At 39.7% G+C, this 20,121-nt stretch overlaps 1 long non-coding RNA gene across 1 annotated transcript in view; it reads right to left on the bottom strand.

The window, feature by feature from the left end:
• Positions 1-2,967: 2,967 nt before the first annotated feature.
• Positions 2,968-20,121, bottom strand: part of LOC140916499 (uncharacterized) — a 98,271-nt gene continuing 81,117 nt past the window's right edge. Inside the window, exons 6-7 of the long non-coding RNA XR_012160530.1 lie at positions 5,436-5,590; positions 2,968-4,237 (exon numbers count right to left, since the gene is read on the bottom strand). This is a non-coding gene — a long non-coding RNA (uncharacterized lncRNA). The remainder of the gene's footprint in view (positions 4,238-5,435; positions 5,591-20,121) is intronic.

The raw sequence follows: 20,121 nt of genomic DNA, 5'->3' as shown, positions 1-20,121 counted from the left end.
TTCTGTGGCCTGCATTGTGCAGGAGGTCAGACTAGACGATCATAATGGTCCCTTCTGACCTTAAAGTCTATGATTCTATGCTAAAAATTGCCCTCAATGGGCCCTCTGCCAGGGAGGGTTTGATGTAATGCAGTAGAGCTCTTCCACATCCCTTCCTGGAGTTACAGGGACAGAGGTCCAGGGCCCATCTGTGGTACAGGGCCACCAGCAGGGAGTTCCTATGCACAAGGAATATTGTGCTGGTGATTTTGTTGATGCATTATACCCCTTTATGCCTCCTGAATGGTGCAAAGGTGCTGTAACCAAGATACAGAATCTGGCTCAAACTGTGATCCATTGTTTAATACATATATATATATATTCATTAGAGACGTTCCAGATTGTAGAATTGGTTCAAGTTGTCTTTGATGGTTTCAGTAAAATAATAATGATATCTGGCATTTGTATAATGGTTCACATTTTCAAATCACTTTACTAAGTCACTGGTGTTGCATTACAGGTAACAGATAAGCTTTTACTACAATAACCGAAAAAATTTAAACAAAAAGGGATATGGATGCTGCAGTTTGGTAAAGCATCCGAAGATAGGGATGAGTCATACACAGTAGTATGCAGCCAGAATGCACATTTATGTCATGGGAATAACAATACTGAAACATTCCTTTTTCTCCCTCGCTCTAGCTGAGTCAACAAGCGATGTACACAAGAAAAATGCAACAAGTGACAGTGGAAAGAGGAGTTTCTATTTTCTGTTTGCTTTTATCTGCTAGCTGATGCTATGCCGCTTTTTTTACCGTGGTGGCTGCCACCAGCTCTGGGCTCAGCAATGCCAAGTGTAATTCAAAGCTTTCTTTTCAAGCACATTGCATGGCTTTTCTGTCATACTGAAAAGAGCTCCTCATTCCATCAATTTCTCCACTCTCGGGGTGAACCAGAAAATGGTGGAATTACCTTTTGACAATAACAAGTGTTCTGAAGCACTATGCCTAAAAAATCTTTAACACTCAGGACATTTTACTGGCTCTCTCGTTCTATGTATATAGAACCTGTATGGTAATGAGTAATTAGATAATGCATTGAATTCAGAGTTGATATTCATACTTTAATTGGGTTTTTAACTTTTCTCTCTTTTTTTAAACAAGCTTTTTTCTTTTAGTTCTTTTGTGCTCTGGCAAAGGAGCCAATTAGTAAAAACTACCCTCTTAACATCATTATACCATGCTGTTAATTATAAGGATAAGAAATGCCCTTTTTTTGCTTCCAGTATGAAGACTGTGGGCAGGTGAAAAGTTCTGGAAATCAAAGACGTGCTGGGCAGCCATTATTTAAATAAGAAAAGTGCATACCTTTAGGGATTGAAATCAGAAAGGATCAGCAGGATCCTCCCACTTTGCACTTCTTAAGCACAATAAAATGGGAGGTGAGTTTAATTCAGAAGGCATTTGGAATGAAGAAAAAGTCCTTGGTGTTCAATCATTCTTAAAGCATCAATTTTATTTAACAGTTCGAAGAGTTAAATGCCATTTTCTGGCACATGGCAGAGTTGGATAATTTTGTTTGTTTTTTGTTTGTTTGTTGGTTTGTCGTGGCTAATAGCATCACTTGGCTGAGAATGAAGATGGGGAGAATGAACATGAAGAGTTGTTGTTGTTTTTGATCCCTCCTCCAATATGAGGGTGTGACTGGTCATCAGAAATGTGAGGAATTGCTATTTATTTACCCATTTAGCTCTCTAGATTATATTTGAGTTACAGATTTTTAAAATGAGCCCATCCATGGTGATGCAGTAGTATACTGCAGCCAATTCCTTGCCTTTCCACACTCTTCTCAGAGGCATCTACTGATCTTGTCAGATTCCTCCGTACTGTGTGATTTTGTGTTGAGCCTGAGAGGGACAAGGATGAAACCTTCCAAATTCAGTTTTACTTGTGACCTGACCTAGGACTTGACCCTACGCCTCCAGTGGTAAGAGATCAGTGTGAGGCCAGTCTCCCGTGCTCTGCTTCCTAAAACAATCATGATGCCAAGCTAGTAAAGAAAAAGTCTAATATTTGGTGTGAGAACTCAAGACTTCATTTTGGCAGATGTGGGTTTGACTCCCCTTTCTACTGAGGTCTCTTTCACCTGGTGGGCAGTACATTTAATTTAAACAAACATTTGAAGGCCCCTAGACAGTGCCAGAGCAATGTAAAGGAAATTTGATTTAACTGAGACACCAGGGCTCTGTGTCATTCATCCCATGGGCCCTGTTTTGGCCTCAGAGGCAAAGAAATGTGGTATTCAGACTTTTTAAAGAGAACAAATGCAGTGTCAGCTGATGAGTGTAAGCATGCAGTGGGAAAATCAATACATGTTGCGTAACAGTGTTTACAGGCTCTAAAATCTCTCGGTGGGATTCACTTACACAAGTATACAGAAAAGTGCTTCAGAGCACAATAAAACCTTTTTATTTTATTTTATGTTTTGCCCTTGTTGCTATGCCAGACTTTCAAGGACACATCAAAGACCGAATTGAAATGTCAGCGTCAAACGTGTTGGTGCTGACCCAGTTGTAAATATGGTGCACTATTGTACGGATATATTGAAGATGCTGCAATCTTGTACTTCCGTAAATTGTTTGAGATAGATGCAGAAGCTCTTTGATTTTGAGGCTAAAACCATCTCAGCTGAGATGGAGCTCGTCTGATAAAGTAGGACAAAAGACATATAATACAAAGGAGACATTACAGAAGACACAAAGCTCAGACTTTCAGGATTGGGCCAGGGGGAGAAGGAAAAATGTTATTTGGGAATTGAAATCACTGAATGAGGTAATCAGAGGTGGACAAGAAATAGTATTCCTATCCTTTAACTATTTTCAAGAGGTTCAAAATTTTTCTGATCTCAAAAAGTTGAAATCTCCAAACTTTTTGTGAACCATAAAACCGAAACAATTTTCAGTTTGGGTCCATCAAAACCTCTCATTTAAATTTTTTTGAAACATTTTGTTTTGATTTTTGACCTTGTTTATTTTTAACCCACTTTCTTTTCTTTTCTTATTTTGATCAGATTAGAATAAAATAAATGTAGGGCTGGAAGGGACCTCAAGAGGGCATGTAATTCAGCCCCCTGCACTGAGGCAGGACCAAGTAAACCACCAGACTATCCTTTACAGGTGTTTGTCTAATCTGTTCTTAAAACCCTCGAAAAATGGGGATTCCACAATCTCCCTTGGAAAACTATTGCAGAACTTAACTATCCTTATAGTTAGAAAGCTTTTCCTAATTCCTAACCGGAATTGCCCTTGCTGCAGATTAAGCCCATTACTTGTTGTCTGACCCATTGTGGACCTGGAGCCCCTAACGTATTTGGAGACTGTTATCAGGTCCCCCCTCCATTTTCTTTTCTCAAGACTAAAATTGCCCAGTTTTTTTTAATATTTCTTCACAGGTCAGATTTTTAATATGCTATCATTTTTGTAGCTTTCTTCTGTACTTTCTCCAATTTGTCCACATCTTTCTTAAAGTATGGTGCCCCAAACTGGACACACTACTACAGCTGGGGCCTCGCCAGGGCTTCCATACAACACCCCTGTTAGTTTGACCCCAGAATGATATCAGTTTTTTTCAAAACTGCATCATATTGTGGGCTCACATTCAATTCATGTAAATTTCAGAACGTTTCAACAAATGTGAAACTTTTTTCAACTTTTTTTTATTTAGGGCATTTGTCGAAACTGACGCTGATTCATGAACAGTTTTGGTTTTAACAAATCAGCATTTTCTTTGGTGAAAAAATATTTTGTCCAAAAATTCCTGACCTGCTCTAGCTGTAATCACGAGGGACTTTAAGTCCTGTTTTTCAAAGCTTTTTGTGTATCTTTGTGCAGATAGCATTCGTACAGATATTTTCATATGCAAATGGCCATCTGTGTTTCTAACTGGCTGCTAGTACACCCAAATACCCTTTTGATGTGTAATTGTGGTACTTGCCCTAGGAGTCAGGAAGCATAATGATAGTTTAATCCACCTTTCCTGTGCTCTGTAGCATGTGGCACAGAAGAGGATTTAGCCCCAAGCTTTTTCCTTGGTAAGGTTTACTCTTTCTTTATCAATTTTCTCTAATCTCTCAGTGTCTCCTTAATTTGGGCTGAATCAGGAGTTATTTTTTGTTCCATGACATTTGCATTTTCTATCATTGCTTCCTTAATGCATTCTCGATCTTTTCTGCTCAACGAACTTATCCAATCACATTTGATCTAGAAGAAGAAAAGACACAAATTACAAAATACCTACACAGAAATTGCTCATAGAAGGCATGTTATATGTCAGGAACTCAGTGCTGTCTAAATACAAAGTAAGATGGCACTCTGAAGGAGATCAGCTTCACTGTACATTTGATGAAAGAGGTTTATTTGATTAGGCTGTTAGACAGCCTTGTACAGCAATTTCTATGAGAATACATATATAATATTATGAGAGGTACAGGATTTGTTTCCTGTTCCAGTACTCTCCAATCAACATCATGCAGCTCTGGTGGGTGAATTAGCAATGCTTAATTAGTTCATGCATATACTTGGCAATTATTGATACAATGTGGAATTTTCAAACCAAATAGGTTTTTGTGTGTGCAAACTGATACTTGTGTGCACAATTACTAGCACAAGCTCATATTTTGCAGGCACAACTGTGATGCTAATTATTTGAAAATATCAACTGAAGTGTTAGAGTCAAGATGGGTGAGGGAATATCTTTTATTGGACCAACTTCTGTTGGTGAGAGAGACAAGCTTCCGAGCTACACCGAGTTCTTCCTCAGGTCTGTGTCGCTTGAAAGCTCGTTTCTCCCACCAACAGAGGTTGGTCCAATAAAAGATGTTGCCTGACCCACCTTATCTCTCTCATATCTTGGGACTGGCACAGCTACCACAACACTGCATGCAACTAAAGTGTTTAGTTTCGCACTGTGGGGAAAAATACAGCCGCATTCTCATCTTGTTCATGCAATTAGGAATACTCAGAATGTGCCTGAGAGGGCTCCCTAGGCAGAATGAACCACCCGGGTAGGAACTTGAAAACATGATGATTTTCTTAATATGGTTGAATAATAACCCCAGAGTGGCAATCTCTACATTTGTTTCTCTTAAAGTCTTCCCAGCAATTTATGGTGCAGCTAAGTCTGTGGGAGTGAAATTAATTCCAATAAGTTTAATGGAGTTACTCTGGTTCCACACTGATATTACTGAAATATGAGTCTGGCTCAGTGACTCAGCAGCAGAGCAAGGGCTTGATCTCAGGGGTTCCTGGCTCACAAATATGTGCTCATTCCATTAGATAGCTCTGCCAAAATCGGATCTCAATTCCAGCAGTGTAAATCTGGAGTGAGTGTCACTCCTTTAATACAGTGATTCTGAATTTCACAGATAAAACTGAGCAGAATTTGGCACGGCATCCATACCTTATCTGAACCATCCAAACCACTGGGGCTTTCCAGAGATAGCTTGAAAACTTTCAAGAATTGACCTCTTGTAGTTCCTGCTTCTGAAGAAGCCAGAAATCCTGCATGAACAGTCGCTCTCAAGATATTCCATCATTTCCAGTCCCAGGCAGATCCTGGAAGTGCAAAAACAATGAAAAACAATGGTTTAATTAATGTCCACAAACTATTTTCAGATTCACTATAGAAATGCAAATAATTAGAAGCAGTGCCAAGTTTGCTAAATCAGAAAACCTTGTTCTCTTGAAAGTATGTATATCTCTTAGTATTATTCACATTTAGGTATTTAAGGGGAGAAGTATCTTTTTGCTCTTTGTGCATAGCACAATACTGTCCTGATCTCTGTTTCTTAGCCATTAATGCAATATACTACTTCTACTATTAATTTCCCTTCCTCTGCTGTCCTAGTGACATCTGCTAAATAACATTTATGAATATAGTTCTCATATACCTGCCTTACCCTAGTTATATCATTCCTTTCTTTAGTGGGACAGAAAACTATACAATGGTTAGCCAAATTAGTAGTCCTGCATTTAAATCTAAACTATGAAGTTCAGCAGCAAACACATTTGGCATTTATTTTGGTTCTGCTTTCAGATCTTTGACATGCATTTCTAGAGCTATTGGTCTCAGCACTTCTCTGTAATTCAGTAGAAGCCTGAAGATCATCAGTCATTGCTATTTGCTTGTACTTTCTGAAAAATCCTCACTGTCAAGATGTCATTCTGTGCTATTGCTGTCTAGTTCATCATCATTTGCGTCTCGTAAATGACTTTTCTATCTGTATTGTAGGGAGAACAGCAACAACCACAGTGTAGCAGGATGAGCTCCAGCCCTGAAGGGGTTGGAAAAGGCCTGCTGGGGCAGGGAGCAAAACCCTGGCTGATTGGGGGAAGTGGCGGCAGCTGACGGCCACGCCCCAGTCAGGGCCTAGTTGGCTCTATAAAGGCTTTGAGCCAGAAGCTCTAGCAGAGACTCTTTTTAGCTTGGAGAAAGAGTGACCTGGCTGTAAGGGCTGAGAAAGTGCCCAGATTGGGAGCAGGGCTGGTAAAGGCCAAGGGAGCCAGGGCTTAGGAAAGCTCCAGGCTGTAGGCCTGGGAAGGCCTATTAGGTACAGGGGTTGCAGGGGCAGCCATGGATAGGCAGAGGCAGCAGGTCTAAACCCCCTTGCCTATGATGAGTGGCACTTATACTGTGGTTTTCCCCAGGGAGTGGAGGCTAGCTGGTGACTTGCAGTAGCCTAAGACTGAGGTGAGGTGGGGATAGTGGGAGGGGGAGACCAAGAACTGTGGGGGTACTGCCAGGGGACAGCACCCAAGATGAGGGACATGGAGGCCAGGGGTGGTGAGACATTGGCCTGGAGGAGGTATTCTGGAGGCTGGACACTAATTCCCCAAGATGACCAGCAGGAGGTACTGCCAGGTGAGTCTGTGCTCCATGACACACAGTCTTGTTGCCCCCTCTCATTTTTTCAGTTACTCTGAACCTTTTCAAACAAATTCCTTTTAGGTTGAAATTGTCCTTGCTTTAAGGCCTTGTGCAAATCCACTGAAGTAAATGTGAGTCTGTCTTATGATTTCAACAGGCTTTGGATCAGCTCCTTAGCCTTTGACAAAAGGCAATTTGTGGGTGTTTGTGTATATGAGAGAGAAATTTTAGCCAAATCTGTTGGGCCACTTTTTAATTCTGCCCATGTTTTAAAAAAATAACCCAACACACTAAAATAATCCCTCCTCAACACAGTAAAATAACCTGACTTGTCCTATATATTCCAAAAAGAAAATGTGTGCAGCATGCTTAACTCAGTTAAGTTCAACAGGGTTTTGGTCAAATGTAGCTTTCAATGAATTTTTTATTGGAATCTAAGAAACAAGCCAAGTTTGAATAAAATTAGTGAAGAGTAAATTTTTTTTTTCATGCACCCTGGGATTTTTGCTGGATTTCTTTCCTTTATTTATAGTTTAGAATGTTGTCAACTTTCACGATACCTCCCCATCTTCATACTGCACACATATAAACTGAATCCCTCAGTCAGATCCATGTCCATAATTGTTACTGTTGTTCACTGTCAGTTTGGTTTTTAAACCAGACTTTACAGTTGTAGATCTGGGAGGGAGAGGAAAGCAAACTATATATTGATTCTTCTCTTACTTGCACTGGTTTCAATTTGGAATAATTCCATTCAACTTAATAGTCACACTAGGGTAACGCTGGCATGAATATGAGGGGGAAACATCAAGCCCATAGTTTTTAGTCCCAATCATCTTTAGGAAATACCATTTTATCTAAAGACAAGCTGAAGAAAATAACAGCAGGGTGCAAGGAATTAAAGATTATGGTAAATGTCTGGAGTGGTCTTGATTAGTTAGAACATTGATCTTTGAAGATCATGGTGACACCCAAAAAACTCTGCTTTTGAGTTCTCCCTTCCTTGAAGCCTTTTCACACAGACAAAGATGTCATTTTGTAATGGTTGCTTATATAATAAATTGCACAACAACCAGTATAAATTTGCTCAGATATATCCTAAATACAATTGCATTCAAGGATTGTTTTTATTTTGTATCACTGAAATCAAAGGGCAACAAAAAACCCATTAGAAAAACAAGGTAATTTTTATGCCAGTTCTTCCATTATTTTGTAATTGTCATGTAACCTCCCCTCACGCATGGTGGGGGAGTTCCTAATATGGCCCTGGAAATAATGAAAAGATATAAGAATGGCCATAGTGGGTCAGACCAAAGGTTCATCAAGCCCAGTATCCTGTCCTCTGACAGTGGCCATTGGCAGGTGCCCCAAAGGGAATGAACAGACAGGTTATCATCAAGTGATTCATGCTCTGTCACCCAATCTCAGCTTCTGGCAAACAAAGGCTAGGGACACCATTCCTACGCATCCTGGCTAATAGCCATTGATGGACCTATCTAGCTCCCTTTTGAACCCTGTTATAGTACAGCCTTCACAACACCCTCTGGCAAAGAGTTCCACAGGTTGACAGGGCGTTGCATGAAAAAATACTTTCTCTTGTTTGTTTAAACCTGCTACCTAATAATTTCATTTGGTGGCCCCTTGCTCTTGTATTATGAAAAGGCATCAATAACACTTCCTTATTTACTTTCTCTATACCACTCATGATTTTATAAATCTTGATCATATCCCCCCCCTCGTCGCCTCTCTTCCAAGCTGAAAAGTCCCAGTCTTAGTAATCTCTCCTCATATGGAAGCCGTTCCATACCCCTAATAATTTTGTTGCCCTTTTCTGAACCTTTTCCAATTCAATATTTTTTTTTTGAGATGGGGTGACCACATCTGCACGCAGTATTCAAGGTGTGGGCATACCACGGATTTATATAGAGACAATATATTTTCAGTCTTATTATCTATCCCTTCCTTGGTGATTCCTAGCATTCTGGTTGCTTTTTGGACTGCCACTGCACATGGAATGGATGTTTTCAGAGAACTGTCCACAATGACTCCAAGATCTTTCTTGAGTGGTAACAGCTAATTTAGATCTTATCATTGTATATGTATAGTTTGTTTTCTAATGTACATTACTTTGCATTTATCAACATTACATTTCATCTACCATTTTGTTGCCCAGTCACCCAGTTTTGTGAGATCCTTTGGTAGCTCTTCGCAGTCACCTGGGACTTAACTATCTTGAGTAGTTTTGTATCATGTAAGTAACTTTTTTAAATGCCACCAGTTACTACCACCTATGTTATACTGTAGCAAAGCTTCTCAGATGGATAGTAAAAATGAATCCCAATGATCCTGCCAACAGGGGGTCCGGAAACTTCATCTAGTCTTCTGAGGAAGACAGTCCCACATACTTAATACACAGCTCTCATATTTTCAGAGAGGTATAATAGCACTTGCCTGGGAGAGAATGGGGAGAAGTGTTAGGGGGCTTATTCCTTTACCCACTTACTTCCCTGGTCCTTCTCGCATGAACAGAGAGCAACAATACCCGAAGTCCAAAGGTGCAAACAATTCGATGTTTATTGGGGTGAACTTCCAGCAAGCATGATTCCAGTTTCCTTCCTTAGTGTCCTCCTTCCCAGCTCTGACACCACAGAGCCTTAGACCTGTGTCCCTGTTCCCATTCCTACCCTTAGCCAAACATGATTCCAATTTTCTTACCCCCATTCCCTGCTCCCATTTCCCATGCCCACCCCACCCACACCCTTCCTCATTGACTACAGATTATGTAGTAAAACTTGTTCTGCTTAGCTATACCTTAACCAATCATTTTCCTGAAATTTAACTAACCAATCCTAACATTGTAACATGATTATGTAACCAATTATATCCCACCACCTTAATTAGTTTACACCCAGCAAAATTAATTATACAGCAGACAGGAACAATCACAGAACCAGACAGAGATTATACAGACAAACAATAGCAAAGTGGGAACTATAATGACAAAACAATACAGAAGTGAGGATTTCACATCCCAGCTATTGAGAAGTGAGTTCTTGCCAGACAGGATGCTATCAAACTAAGTTTCCTTTTACATTTTCTAGGCACTTCCCTTTCTCTGGAGGTGATAGGAATACAATCCTGTCCTGATAGTGCCTAACAGCCCAATAGCACCTTATTTCAATGTGACTAGTTTGGAATGTGAGGATGTGACTGTTCGCTTCCTAGCTTATGGCTGCCTCTGCTGCTTAGCCAAAGGCCTTAGCCTAAGAACAGGGCCTCAATCTGTCACAGTAAGAGAAGGCCCTTACACCGGCAGACAGTGATTTCTTTCTTTTATACCTCTAGAACTAGCCAAGCGATGATAATACACCTAAATTCTTAAAGTACAGGCCTTTGCAGACAGGCCTGAATATCTATATCCTAACAAGAAGTAGGCCAGTAATGTTCCTTATCCAAATACTCTCAAACTAGACTATTTGTAAAACAGGGTCCACTCCTGCTCTATTTCTTGAACAGAATGATGGTCCTGAATCCACATACAAGACACGTCCTGCCCATGTATCTGAATAACCCTCCCCTCTTTCAGTACAATTTCCTTTTTTTTAAAAAAAAGTCACAATTTACTAGCCATTTAAATGGCAACAAACTAGACCAGAAAAAAGAAAGCTATTAAGAGGATTTAGTTATGAGATGTTGGGGGGGCCTTTCAGCTCACCTGCCTCAGATGAAGTCCTCCTATGGTTGATAGACCACTAAATAGCCATTAAAGGGTAAAAGGGATTTTCATTTACTATGTGGGTGAAAAGATTTGGTAGTCTCAGCCCAGGTTATGGGTCAGGGGTCTACATGCAAAGCCTCATCACAGTTGGTAATAACTAGCACACTCTCACTGACAACCAGGACAGAAAGGCCCAGAATCAAGCAGGGACAGAGAATAAGCTCCCCAGTAGATGCGCTCCCTTCAGCGGAATGTTGAGGCACATTGGTGAGGCTGCAGCAGGATCTTCCACAGCCAGTGCTCCTTCTGCCTTCAAATAGAGGAGTTCAATCATGGCGTTATCGTAGTGTGGCACCTTTCAGCACTGAATTCATTTTTACATATAAAAACAGATGCCCTGTGTTTCAGAGCCATGTGTAGAGCCTTCACTTTTTTGATTATATAATTTGCTTCCAAGGAAAAGTCATTAAAATCTGAGGAAAAATGTTTGTGAATTATGAAACTTCCACTCTGAACATTAGGTAAACTATAAAACTTTGTGACGTGTGTCAGTTATTGGGTGAAATAAATCTCTGGCCTCTCTTGGTCTCTTTGAATATAGCCTTCTTGGTCCTCCAACCAGCACCTGTCTTGGGGTGGAAACGTGAAATTCTCCCACTTCCAGATCATGTCTTAGGTTACAGTGCCTTGCTACTAACTGTCATTACCTCAGCAGGTCTGACTTAGGCTCAGACCTGGCAGTTCTCTTCCCTTTGGGGGGTTGCTAGAGTAAACAAAAAGCCTTCTTAAAACAAAATATTATTTAGTTACAGAAAACAGATCTGAGAAACAAACCTAGGAATGCCTGCCTCTCCCTACAGCACATAATTCCCTGGATCTAGAACAACCAACTTCTTTAGACTCCCTCTGCAAAGTCTTTCTCTGTCAGCCTGTCTTCCTAAAGAGCTTCTGACAACTGACCCCTCCAGAGGGGGCTTTTTAACCATTTTGCGTTTTTATCTCTATGGTCCCAGCCTGGCAAAATAAGGCTTGCCTCACCCTGGAGGCTCCTTGAAGCTGATAGTATTTCCCATTGTCTTTGAAGTGTGTGCTGAAGGTTGGTATCTAGATATTCTGTTTGTTCTTCCAACAGTCCCCTGTTAAGTTAGATCAATACAGTAATAAGACATTTTAATAAACCACCATAGTTGTAGGTAACTTTACCTCTCTGACCAAGTCACTTAACGGTGTTCATACCATAGTTACATGTCAGTATTTGATTATTACATAGCCGCTCATCTGTCACAACATGTAATTATTGTGCATGCATGTTATGTCTAGGTGTTATTTACAGCATATAATAGTTTATTTATCACTAAAGGGAAGTGCAAATAATTGTAAACCATGTAGCAGCAATGGAGAGAATATAAATTGGCCATGATTCTTGGAAGCGTTAACTTATATACAGAATTCACCTTTGCAGAACTGAATCTTAATTTGTTGTTCTTTGTGTGTTTTCTGAGAATGGCAATTTCTGCATGTAAAAAGGAAAGACCTTTTTCTCCCCCTGTAGGAGATTTACAAGTGCATCATGTTGAGTTGGTTTATTGTATGCAAGTGGGAAATGGGTTTAATGAATATTTAAAGTATGCAGTTAAGTCAAAAATAGCAAGCCTCCAATGCTTTTTCTTATTGAACTCCACAGAAAACCCACATAGGTGATACAGAATTCTTCTAATCTCTCCCTAGTTTATGGATAATTCAGCTAACACAGCTAAGTAAAGGTCTTTTCAATGTACTGGCCTGGACATGGGTTTGATTCTGATCTCACACTGGTGTTAATCAGGAGTAACTCCACAGAAATCAGTGAAGTCAAACTGAAGATGTGGGATCAGAATCAGACTACCAATAAAATTCCAACCCAGTGGTGCTGGAAAGAATAATGGTACTCTATTCTGATAATTGAGGTACCAAATTATATTATGGGAATGTCTATCTGACCTGCAAGTACAGCAGATGGTTTTGAAATTTGCTGTGATTCTGATCAAAATGGTGTGATAGAACCTAAAATATCAAGAAATAAGGCAGAGTAAACAATTAATTGCCATAATAAATGGGGACCTAGAGGTACTGTATTAGGTTGCAAGGACTCTTCAAGACATCCTCAATTTTTTAAAAAGAAAAACAATATATGGCAGTGTCAAGGTTCCTCCCCCACTCTGAACTCTAGGGTACAGATGTGGGGACCTGCATGAAAAACCTCCTAAGCTTATCTTTACCAGCTTAGGTCAAAACTTCCCCAAGGTACAAAATATTCCACCCGTTGTCCTTGGACTGGCCGCTACCACCACCAAACTAATACTGGTTACTGGGGAAGAGCTGTTTGGACGCGTCCTTCCCCCCAAAATACTTCCCAAAACCTTGCACCCCACTTCCTGGACAAGGTTTGGTAAAAAGCCTCACCAATTTGCCTAGGTGACTACAGACCCAGACCCTTGGATCTTAAGAACAATGAACAATCCTCCCAACACTTGTACCCCCCCTTTCCTGGGAAATGTTGGATAAAAAGCCTCACCAATTTGCATAGGTGACCACAGACCCAAACCCTTGGATCTGAGAACAATGAAAAAGCATTCAGTTTTTACAAGAAGACTTTTAATAAAAAATAGAAGTAAATAGAAATAAAGAAATCCCCCCTGTAAAATCAGGATGGTAGATATCTTACAGGGTAATTAGATTCAAAAACCTAGAGAACCCCTCTAGGCAAAACCTTAAGTTACAAAAAAATACACAGACAGAAATAGTTATTCTATTCAGCACAATTCTTTTCTCAGCCATTTAAAGAAATCATAATCTAACATGTACCTAGCTAGATTACTTACTAAAAGTTCTAAGACTCCATTCCTGGTCTGTCCCTGGCAAGAGCAGCATACAGACAGACACAGACCCTTTGTTTCTCTCCCTCCTCCCAGCTTTTGAAAGTATCTTGTCTCCTCATTGGTCATTTTGGTCAGGTGCCAGCGAGGTTACCTTTAGCTTCTTAACCCTTTACAGGTGAGAGGAGCTTTCCCCTGGCCAGGAGGGATTTCAAAGGGGTTTACCCTTCCCTTTATATTACTGTTGTTGGTCTTGCTTTTCATTGGTTCTAATGAGTGGCATATGGCTATTTGACTTACTGAAGCAGAAATTGCCCTATGATTTAAATACCTCAGGAGATTTCTATTTGGATAAGACTCTTTCTACTTAGTATTTTGAATACAGCTCAGATTTGCAGTAACCAACTAAACTCTTTAGTTGCTTATGTGGAATAAGTTAGTGGTCTTAGATACAGTGTTTGGCTAAGAAGGTACCATAGACTATCTGTGGCTTTAATGTGGCCCCTATTGCTATAGTAACTAAACACCTCCCAATCTTTAATGTATGTATCTTCAAAACTTCCCATTTTGCAGAGGGGGAAGTGAGAGGGTAAGTGACTTTCCCAGGGTCAGATAGGAAAGTAGGGAATCAAACCCTAATCTCTCAAATATTAGGCTAGTTCCCTAATCACCAGACCATGTGATGAGTTCAGGAACTGAATGGCCTTCTCACCCCTGTGTGGGAGACCTTCAGACTTGAATGCTCTCTATCTGGCTTCTTTCTTGCACATAAAACGTGCTAAAATAAAATAGCCCTCAGTCTTAGAGACATTTTGCCTTTGTCAGTATATCCACCTCCCAATGGCCTTTGAAAGCCACGTAATAGTTAGTCCGTGGTGGTGGTGGTTAGTGTATTATGTTGCATAAGTAATCAAGCTGTTAACATTTTTCTCTGTTATTGCCTGATGATGATATTCTGATATTAAGGGCTAGATTGTCACAGACTTTATTTGTCCTTGAAGAGAAGTAGGGGTAAATGATGCCTCTGCTCCCTCCTGACCTGTTATGCCCAGATTCTAATTGTAGCCTTGGAGAGGACAGCAGGTGTTACTTGTTACAATCTAGCTCTAAATTTGCAATAAAATAATAAGTGCTGTACTGCAGGGTAAGCAGAACTCCTGATAGATCCTAAATTCATAATTTGATCCATCTCTCTAGCTATTTCCTTTCCCTTTCTCCTTCAAAATCAAGGAAAATTTCTTCTAAAATAGATAGATTCGTAAATCCAGTGAGTCAGTGCTGTTATGAAGTTAATCATTTGAGAAAACTTCAGAAGACAGATACTTGAGAAGAAAATCCTTCAGACTGCATTCGAAAAGCTAAAAATCACATGGCGGGGGGAGGAAGCTCTGCAGCTGTTATGAGCAACAGCGCCTTGACACATGCAGCAAAGGAGGTTTTTATTTGTCTGGAGATTGAAACAGGATACAGCAAGGATTAAGTTCTATTAATGCAGCCAATGAGGGAGACCCTCTTATACTGTTTGGGTGGCAGAAATAAGTGGTTTATAGATCCCTATCCTTTAAAATAAGATAAAGGGGATTGTTTATAGAAGAGAACCTTGACTATTGGATTTTGCAACATTAATCTGATAAATCAGTGGGTGGTTATCTTAGTTCCTGCATCCAACATGATGAATCCTGGACCTCTGAATAATGTTAAAGCAATATAATTTGACAGAATGCAAAGGGCTTCAAAAGAATAAGAGAAAACCCATGACTTTCTTCCAACATTTCATAATCTTCATTTTAATCCATTTTGAATATCCCAAAATAATGATTCAGTTTAGTAACAAGGATATTAAGAAAACAATGGTTATAGGGCTGGCCTGGTTATTTACAGTGTGTTGTCTGTGAGGTGCTTGAGATTTAGTAGTAGTAGCAGAATTATAATAGTACCTAGAAGCTAGATTGGAGCCCCATTGTGCTGGCTCCTGCCCTCCATTTCTTGAGCTGAACATGGGCAAAGTTGAGGGTAGCTAGAAGGGAATGCATCACATCACTCTACAGTGCTTCCTTAATACGTTAAAAAGAAACACCGATGCAATCTAAAGAGTCCTGTCTAGTTCTTATCACCCAAAAGATGGTATCTAACAGAAGGCTTACAATGGTATATCAGAAGGAAATACCACTGTGAACATCAGGATTGTAACCGAATGAAAAAATGGAAATTGTATTCTTCCTATTTTAGATATGTTAGCAATGAATAAACATACAGAATCTTTTGGATCATGTCTCTGTCATGCACCAAGTTACTGACAGAGATTTTTCTATCATGTTGTTGGGGGATTATTTAAATATATCCTTGTAATGTTAATTAATAATAACAAGCATTGATTAATATTTCAGTACCTCTACTTGATATGCAATTAACTGAAATTACACAAGCAATTGGATGGGGAGCCAAATTACTTTGTAATTTTAAAGCTCTTTACACTAATGCAAGACATCCCTCTAAATAATTATGCCACATTACTCTATTGTAATTGACTGATATTTCATTAACAAGCAAATATTAATCCAAAGGCAATTAATTCAAGGCACTACCAGCCCTGAGTATTCAAACATGCACATGTTGTACTAGATACATTTAGATCTTGGTGACCCTTATTCATCCCATATGTAGCTATAATGGGTTTACTCCAGGGAAGAATTCTGGAAAAAGCATCCATTAAAGTTGTAACTTCATCTGATCTAAACTTTTGTCATGTTACATATGATATGTGTTTTGGTTATTACTTTTTGTTTCTGTTTGACTTGATTATTTAGGCTCTGATTCTATAAAAGCTTGTGCACATGCCATGAATATTCCCAGTGAAGTCCACTCACAGGGCCAGAATCCCAACTGGTGTAAATTGTAACAGCTTGAAATCATAGTGCATAATGTTAAGGATGCATATGCCTTTACAGGATTGGTGTCTTAGAATGTAATCTCTTTGGATTCAGGAACTGTCTTTTACTTTGCATTTGGTAAAGCCACTAACACAATGGGGCTCCAGTTCTGGTATGGGCTCGGATTTAGGAAAGCACTTAAGTATGATGGACTTAAGCACATGCATAAGTGCTTTCCTGAAGAGGGATGCTTTTCTAAACAGGGGCCTAGAAGAATAGTTAATAAATAAGGCAGTGGCGGGGAAAGGCAAGCAATGGAGGGTTGGTTATTTGTAGGGGGTTTTTTCTTTGTACATGACTTGACTTAGGCCTCTTTATTTCATGTAGAATATGGGGCTTTCAGCATTGCCTTCATCTTTGGTTGTCTCTTGCTGCAGTCTTAGCTTTCAGTTGTACTTCTGTTTGTTTCCAAGAGGTCCTTGGTTTACCTCATCACCTTCTGCTCTGGGGATTCCAATCCAGTGCCTGTCTTCTTACGTTGTTTGATTCTTTCCTCCATATGTGTCCTACTCATGTCTATTTTCTTTCCATAATTTCCTGTCCTATCAGTTTCTCTTTCATCCTTCTCCAAAGTTCTTCAGCATCAGCAGGCCAGAAAAAAAATTAATGATTTGTCCAAGGCAGCTGTTGTTAAAACTTGGAGCGTAGATAATAAGGTCTTGATAAGTCTCCATGTTTTAGTGCCATATAGTAAGAAAGGCTTTACAATGGGGTTAAATATCTGAAGTTTAGTCTGGAGGGCAAGGTTTCTGTTCCTCCAGATCTCTTTAGCATTGCAAAGGCATGTCTGGCTTTTGCTCTTCTGGTTTTAATGTCTTCATCTGTTCCACCTGTTTAGCTTACAATGCTGCCAAGATATATGAAATGTTGGACCTCTTCAACGTCAGTCCCAGAAAGTGTTGTTGGTGTTTCCTGTTGTGTTGATTTTCATGGTTTCAGCCCTACTAACTCGGCATAGATCTGGAGATGATATATTTTAGTTCGCATATCTGGATGGGTATAGGACAGCAGGTTGATGTCATCTGTAAAGTCAAGATCTTCTTCTAGCCTCTATGTGGAAGTCTACTGTATACATCTTGGTTGTTCTGTGGTCTCGCTCATTACCCAATCTATTACTACTAGCAAGATCATAGGTGATCTAAGACATCCTTGTCCGATGTCAGTAGTTACCTGGAATGGCTTAGTCAGTTTGCTATTCTGTATTACTGGGCATGCCACTTTCTTAGAAGCTCTGAAAATATTCACAAATTTCTGGGACATGCCACAGCGGCACAGCAAGTACCATAACACCTTTCTATCCACTGTGTCAAAGGCTTTTTAGAAATCTTTGAAATTCATGTAGCGCAGTGGCTGCCACTTCTATGATGTTACATTGTGTTACTATTTGATCTATGCATGATTTCTCCTGTCTGAACCCTCCCTGTTCTTGTTGTAACCTTGAATCTACTGCTTTCTTTAGTCTGTCTAGGACCCTGCATGTAAGAATTCTACTGGGGATGGGTAGCAATTCTTTGTCCCTCCAATTTTTGCACTAACTGAGGTCTCCTTTCTTTGGCAGCTTCACTATATGACCACATTTCTGCTTGACTGGTGTTTTGTCTGTCTTCCCATATCTTTTGTAAGGGCCTGCCAAAATGTCTACTGTGTTCTTCATGTCTGCCTTACGGACATCCATGGGGATGTTGTACAGACCTAGTGCATTTCCACTTTTTTTAACCAATTTGACTGCCTTCTTTACTTCTACTCTAGTTATAGGCCCTAATTCGATGTCCAGATCTTCTCCTTCCTCATTCAGTAGTTGACTAAAATACTGCCTCCATATATTTAATTGCTCTGATGTCTTTGTTAAATTATCCTCATCTTGGACTGGTTGGCTGGTGTTTATTCTGTATCACAACTATCTAGTGATACTGAACAGTATCTGTGCATCTGTTGCCATTTTGTCTATAAAATCTTTCCTGGCACTCTTTTTTTTTTTTTTTAACCTCTTTGTTCATGGGGACATGTAATTTTTTTTGACCCAGCGATAGGCCCATTGAACGTATATCATATATAAAAACTTAAGACAAATGTAACAAAAAGAATCCAGACTTCAACATCTCAAATGTGTAGATTCCAGTGACTTCTAAATGTTTCTGTTCAGCTAGTATTTTATTTTGTATTAGCATCCTGAATATTTCTTTCCCCATGTGCCAGAATTGTTTGAAGAAATTTTTTTTCTGTATATCAGCTAGAATCTTTCATCAGGCACCCACACTCTTAGTTGAGACTTAACATCTTAGAATGTCCTACTTACTGGATGTATTCTATGGTAGCTTTACCATAAGGGCACTAGGTTTGTTTCAGTTTCCTTAGGGGTTGTCCTTTGAAGGTCCCATTTAAGGACACCTTCTCTTTGTTTAAAGGCATTTTTCAACTACATATTTTTTACTATAAATATTTTTGCCATCAGGCTGCTTCTTTCTTCTCCTTCCTATAGAGTAACCATTACAAAGTCTGGATCTTGGAATATTTTGCTAAGCAAATTTCCCCATTTGTTCTCGATCTTTGGAGTCAATCTTTCTCCCATTGAGGTGCACAGCAAAACTCACCTTGATTTCAATGACAGTTGGATCAAGTCTGGAGTGAAGAACTCCACACTTGGTAGCTGATATCAGTATCACAACTCCTAAATAATGCTAGTTCTTAGATCTCCATGCATCTTACAAAGGAGGGTAAGCTTACTTATAGCCATTTTACAGATGAAGAAACTGAGTCATAGAGGAAAGAAGTTACTTGTCAAAGCAGTTAGGGGTTCTATTTCTAGTCCTGCCACTTATCTTCTGACTCCCAATCCAGTGCCCTACCCATAGTACCAAAGCTAAACTTCTCTATGAATGATGGAAACAGAGGTCCAGCCAAACCATGACATTTGTATTATATATGGAATGTTGTGGGCAATGGTCACATGAGACACACCTTGTTTTAGGATTTGTTAGAAACCTGAAATTTGGACAATTCTGTGAGCAGTTTTGCTGAAGTTCAGGAACTTTTTTTAATGAGTATGGAACCAGTTTAGAGCACTCTTGGACCTAATGTCCAATGATGCTGGATTCATTTTAAAGCACGTGTGGTCTGAATAATGGATTTACATCAAAATCATGCACAACGAGCACTTCCACTGAAAAGCCAAAGGAAAGTAGCAGTGTCAGATCTATTCTCCCCAGGCATGAAAGCCCCTATGGTCCATATAGTTCTAATGACAGAACACATCTTCCAGCATCGCTACTTTCAAAACTGATGCCCAGCCACAGTGGATCCTGATAGGCAGGACTTAAGTGTGGGTAGTATTTTGATATTTTATATCAGCTCATATTCCTGGGAATTAAGACCCTTTCTGTGTGTAACCAAAGGCACCTTCAATCTAAAGATGGGTAAGGTACTAAAACGCTCCAGTCAAGTGCTGGGTAATAACATTTATAAGAAAAACCCCATCACCATCCTTTCTTGCACTATTTAAAAGCAAAACACTCTCACTGTAAAATATTGAAAACATCCTTGGCTGCATTTGTTCCAGAGACATGTTGAAGCTAAGTAAAGACTCGATGAGCAGTACCAAAATGCAGCTATATTTAGGACTCAGCATGTTATGTTTCTATTTGTTGCCACAGCCCTAAGGATTTCTTTAGATAGCTTTTATGGTATTTCTGTTACCATGGAAACTGCCTGCCGTCCGT

The sequence above is a fragment of the Lepidochelys kempii genome, chromosome 8 (genome assembly GCF_965140265.1).
Source record: "Lepidochelys kempii isolate rLepKem1 chromosome 8, rLepKem1.hap2, whole genome shotgun sequence".
In the NCBI taxonomy this organism is placed as follows: domain Eukaryota; kingdom Metazoa; phylum Chordata; order Testudines; family Cheloniidae; genus Lepidochelys; species Lepidochelys kempii.
The sequence above is the reverse complement of the archived record's forward strand: the minus strand, read 5'-3'. Positions and strand labels throughout refer to the sequence as shown.